This window comes from Neolamprologus multifasciatus, chromosome 20 (genome assembly GCF_963576455.1).
Source record: "Neolamprologus multifasciatus chromosome 20, fNeoMul1.2, whole genome shotgun sequence".
Lineage (NCBI taxonomy): Eukaryota > Metazoa > Chordata > Actinopteri > Cichliformes > Cichlidae > Neolamprologus > Neolamprologus multifasciatus.
This window is the reverse complement of record NC_140458.1, coordinates 3,266,156-3,272,155: the sequence shown is the minus strand read 5'-3', so window position 1 is coordinate 3,272,155 and position 6,000 is coordinate 3,266,156.

Sequence of the window (6,000 nt, the reverse complement as noted above, 5' to 3'; positions counted from 1 at the left end):
TTGTGTGTGTGTGTGTGTGTGTGTGTGTGTTTTTAAGATGTGGTTAGGAAAAAGTTGACATGCATGGATATTGTCAGACAACAGTTTTTAATGTAAAGACACTTTTATTTTGGAATACCAGGGGACCCAAGAATGCATTATGTCAACAAGGGTCCTCACAAAGACATATGCACCAACGTGTGTGTGTATGTGTGTGTGTGTGACACCTGTAGATGCTGACTGAGCAGCTGCTTAACTGGCAGCACAATCTGACTCAGGGCTTTACAAACACACACACACAGAGACACACACACACTGAGCTTTAATCAAATCAAAGCTTTATTGAAGCTCATTTGTTTCTCCACTGCAGCTTGTCATGATAACGAGCCTGAAGTCCTGACAGAGGCCGACATTTGGCCCCGCCTACCTCGTATGAAAACACTGGAGCGATCAGTCTCACAGTCACTGGCAGAGAGGCAAGTGATTGATGTAAGTTTGCAGTTTACAAAAAGACTTAATTGTAAAAATCAGGGTCAAAGGAGGGGCTATGCGCTTACCTGCTGCTCTCTGGCAGGTAGCTCCATGCCCTCCTGGGTTTTAAATGCACCTTAGAACACACATGCATCAACACTACATATGAGCGGGTGGAGGGAGGTTTGGAGTCTTCACACACCCCCGTTCTCTGTTGCCTGGTGGGGCAGGGGGGCTGGGAGGAGGAGTTGGCCGTCCGATTGGGGTCTGGAATGTGGGGCCTCCCTGCTGCTGCGGCGTCGGGTAGGTCTGCTTCTCCCCACCGCAGGGAAAAGGGTAACACCACCTGGGTCCTCGATTTAAACTCGAATTAAACTTTTTGTTGCTAATGCACAACCAAGTCCTGCAGTGGTACTTCTGAGTAAAAAAAACTCATAAAATATGTATGTGGGGTAATCAGGTTGTTAGTTTTTAACTGTTGCAAATGAGAGGGTTAAGAGATTTAAGACTTTTTTGACCCCATATTCTGTCATGGCCTAAGATTTTGGCAGTGATACAAATTGTATGGCCTTCTGCTTGTTTACCCACTACAAAAAAAACCCTTAAAAAAGCAACTAAAACAAATATTAGATATAATAATAATCTTGTTACTGAGTCTAGATTTATGGGGACAAAAATAGTGAGTTTTATTTATCTGTCAACAAGTACAGAGTATTTCTTTTAAAGCAAGTATTTCCTGTTTTCATATAGAAGAATCTGTCCACATGACAGTGGAAAAGCAAATGAGATTATCAGGGATTAACAGATGGGATTATGACCCTAACCTTCACCGTATACGAAGTCTATAAAGGTCAAAACACAGAAAAAGTTACGTTTCCAAAATTAGAAGTGTATGTATCAGCAGGACCTAAAATGAACTCCAAGAATAAATAAAATAAATATGAATAAAGTGTTGAACTGGAATCACTGCATCCACAGTTTGTCCAGACTTGAAATAATCAGGATACATTTCTGAAAATTAAAAACCGGTATGGGATGAAATGTCTTTCATTCATGAAAATAATCCATATCTATGCAAAGTTTATAGAGTAATTTCAAATATATTAAGTCTGGAACTTAACACTGCATTTACAGAACTTTATCTCTCTCTGTCTATATCTATATATCTATATATAACATTAAATATATATTCTCAGTCTGATGTTTCCTTTGCATGTACACAGAGGATGCAGTCATGCATAATGCAAGAGGTTAAAAGCTATTTCATCATTGCAGAATTGAATCCATCTTTCACTTAATGTCATTTGGTCATGCGAGCCATCTTCAATATTTAATCTAAAGTAAGTTCAAGATGCAGCAGCACAACATGCTTTCACCCAAATAAATGAGGAAATAAATTGTGTAGGACGTCATTAGTGATAGTCCAGATCTGTGAATAGTTTTTCATCTTTACTGAGGTATAAACTGTCTTTTTACTTGTCAAAATAAAAGGACCGTTTACTTTTATGACTGCCTCTTTTTCTGCGTTCCTACCATTGCTTTCAGCGATCAGTTGAAGTGTGTTACTTCTCTTTACAAATCTGCAGACAGCAAAGAAGGCCACCCTCGGTCCATTTACAGAGATAGACAGCAGGCTTTTGGTCAAAAGACCATAATTGATGTTGCTTTTCTTCATAGTTTACACTGCAGTCTGTTTAGGGTTTCAGCACTAAAAGTCACTTGGTGAAAGGGATACTGTAGGGGGCAAAATTAAGGGATAAAAATAACCAGAGGCAGAGGCAAAGCTATGTAGACCACAAGGAAATCCCCTTATTGCCTCCAGCAAATCTGACCCTGGACATAATGGAGACTTTAAAGGAATATAATAGCTGGCCACAAAAACACAATGTTACCAATTCAGTTCCTAACAAAGTGTAAAATGTACTTGCTATCACAGCCCTCCAACCCCCCAGTTGTATTTTGTTGAACAAATTCATGAAATCATAACAGAGTTGGATCTTTAAATGAGTGGTTATTTATCCTCCTAGACTGAGTCCAAATGTACTTTTGTGTCAGAAGTTAAACATTTTCTCATTCCTGGAGAGGGAATGCGTATTCATGAGAACGTGAGGGACAACAACCCTGAGAGACAAAGTCCTCGGGCCACGTTCATGAGACGAAGCATCAAACGTTAATGGCCCTCAAGGAGCTTCTGTGATAACTTCAAAGTCCCTTAACAAACAGAATTCAGGGCTTTTTAAGATTTTTCAGGTACATTCTGACTCCCTGATTTGCTTGTTCACGTCACTTCTTAAATGGAGACTACTTAATGTTTAAATACCTTTGTCCTCTTATAACAAATACTTTTATATACCAAGGAAATGAGAGTTTAGACTCTGTTTTATGGTGCAGGAAAGAATCCAGTTAGGAACATCCATCCAAAGCTTACCCAAAGTTGGTTCTGGCAAAGCAGGGCATCCTTTTCTCCAGCATTGTTTTCCACTTCCTCCTGTTGGAATCCAGATGCCACAAGTCAAATTATATCAGTCAATCAACTAAGGTTTTGTATATACTACTAAGTGTTTCTGCAACTTTAATTTCTTCTGAGGTGCTCCCTCAGAGATAAGATATATATTCTTGGCAGGGACTCCTGCATCTACCAAAGGGTTTCCTCTGAGTTGGGAAAACCTCCAAGGGGAAGTGCTCAGGAGGCATCCTGATTAGATGCCTGAACCACCTCATCTGGCTTCTTTCGACAGCAAGGAGCAGCAACCGCACTCCGATTTCCCCCTGGACGTCTGAGCTCCTCAGCCTATCTGTTTGACCCAAGCCACCCTATGGAGGAAACTAATTCTGGGTACTTGTATCTGCGATCTTTGTCGGTCACTTCCCAGAGCTCCTGGGCACAACTAAATGAAATTAAAAGCTTTCTTTCTGGCTCAGCTCTCTCTTCACTACTGCTGGGGAATATGTTTGATCAACGAGGGCTCTCGTAAAGATAAATCTCTTTTTGCTCTTCAACAAACAACAATAATCAATAACCAAGCTGTAATTTCTTCTCCTTGATTCTGTTTGTTTCTCAAAGCTGACCTTTTCAAATCTCATGAAATCATTGGACAGAGCTGTCAGCTCTCTTTCCGTCCCTCCATCTCTCTCATTCTCTCTCTCGGCCTCGGGCGGATTTTAATCAAGAATGGTTCCTGATAATGAAAACCTGCGATAACGACTCTTTTCTTGCTGCTGCTGATAAGCACAGCAAAGCCTGGATCATTGTTCTCCATTAATTAGCCTGTACCCTTGCCAGTATTTGATGGGTTGACGCCGACACAGCGGGAGAGCGACCCTGGAGTCATCTCACAAACGAGCAGAAAATTGTCTGATGTGTGAGGAACTGGCACCGACACAAATGCGACTGTACCTTCACAGAAACTGAACGCCGTTTCTGTCACGACTTTATGGATTTTGATGTTGTTTTTGATGTTTCCACACTTTATAGACTCCGTCCCCCCGAGCAGAACCAGAAGAAACACCAAACTTCAGTCCAACTTTTCCATTACACTTTAGTGAAATCACACAAATATACAAACTCAGCAGAAGGCAATGGCAATGATATAAAAACTGACACAGGCTATTACATGAAGATTCATCATCATCGTCATCATTACATTTTAATTCAGCAAAAATGACAAATAAAAACAAGGCAATGGCGAATGGTCTCAAAAAATGGGCCCTGACTACATCCTGGAAAGCGCTGCATCAAGGCGACATGTATTTCTGCGTTTTTAGTTTTCAAACAGAACAAAAACAGTTTTTCCAGGCAGAGAGATGAACGGCAGCGCTGCAGAGCTGCTGGCGGCAGATCAGGAGGCTTCGATGGTGGGTTTCGTGGTTTCACACATTCTTTGTGTTGCAAAAGAAGGTCGGCTGGTTATGAGAAAATGTAAAGACCTGCTGAAGAGATATGTTTATATTATAGTATTTTGTGTGTTTTGTTACATTTGGTTTCATATCTTCTATTTTTCTGTTTTTATTCATTTATTCTGAAAATTGCATTGCAGGATTTTATCCCTGCATTTGAAATAATTCATTCAGTCAAGCTACAACTGAGACTGTGTGTGGATACTTTCAGTACTATTTTCTTTGTGTTTGATGGGAAAACATTTCTAAAGGAAACTGGTGTGGAATGATTGACCAGAAGGTTCGTTAAACAGGTGATAAATGCTGATAAGGCTTTTAATTTTTTTTTAATTGTCTCTTTGTTTTAATTTTCACAACAAAGACGACATCGAACTATCCTTCTTACTACATTTTTTACATTTCTCGCACTACCACTTGGATTTTGCTTTAAGCCACCTCCAAGCAGAAGCCCTCACTGGGTTTCATGAGCTCTACAGTTGCTGACTGGGCAGTTATTTTGGTAATTTAAAAATGGAGACATTTTTAATGCGCTTAACATCGTGACAGGATTAAACCCAAACCATGATCCTATTCTAAACCTAACCACACAGTGGACCAAAACTGGAACTTCAAGCTATAAAAAACAGCACACTAAGTGAGAAGATATTGCAATCTCAGGGCAGTTTGTCCCCAGTTTCTTGGGTTAAAGTCTTGTGGATTGTGCCTCCACCTACACTGGCCGACTACACCTGTATTTTTAAAATATAGGGTGTTTCATTGGACAAATAAGTTTCCCTCAGCACACGACTGACACGGCGTTTAGTTGTACAGTAAAGGTAGGAGGTGCCACAATTAGCAGTTAATCTGAATGTTGTAAACATGTAAGAAATTAGCAGAAAAGTTCAGGATTGCTTGAAAGTTGTGACAGTTTGTGAAAATCTAAAAACATAACACATAAATACTGAAAGAAGCCTATCATTGTTTTTGTGACAGGTTATTTCCAGCCAAAACAGGGGGGGGGGGGGGGGAAAGAGTATAATGGTGGAGGACAAAAATTATTAATTTGTTTGTGGCAGATGGTTAAAAGGAATGTTTTTATCTTGTAAAAGTAAAATGTTTAAATCGTACATTTATGTGTAATTACTAATGAAATAATGTGATTTTTGGACTGTCGCGCATGGTCACCTGTGTTTTTAGGTTATATATTTGTTATATATCTAAAAAAGAGATATACAGTGGGGCAAAAAAGTATTTAGTCAGCCACCGATTGTGCAAGTTCCCCCACTTAAAATGATGACAGAGGTCAGTAATTTGCACCAGAGGTACACTTCAACTGTGAGAGACAGAATGTGAAAAAAAAATCCATGAATTCACATGGTAGGATTTGTAAAGAATTTATTCGTAAATCAGGGTGGAAAATAAGCATTTGGTCACCTCAAACAAGGAAAATCCCTGGCTCTCACAGACCTGTAACGTCTTCTGTAAGAAGCTTTTCTGTCCCCCACTCATTACCTGTATGAATGGCACCTGTTTGACCTCATCATCTGTATAAAAGACACCTGTCCACAGCCTCAACCAGTCAGACTCCAAACTCCGCCATGGCCAAGACCAAAGAGCTTTCGAAGGACACCAGGAAAAGAATTGTAGACCTGCACCAGACTGGGAAGAGTGAAT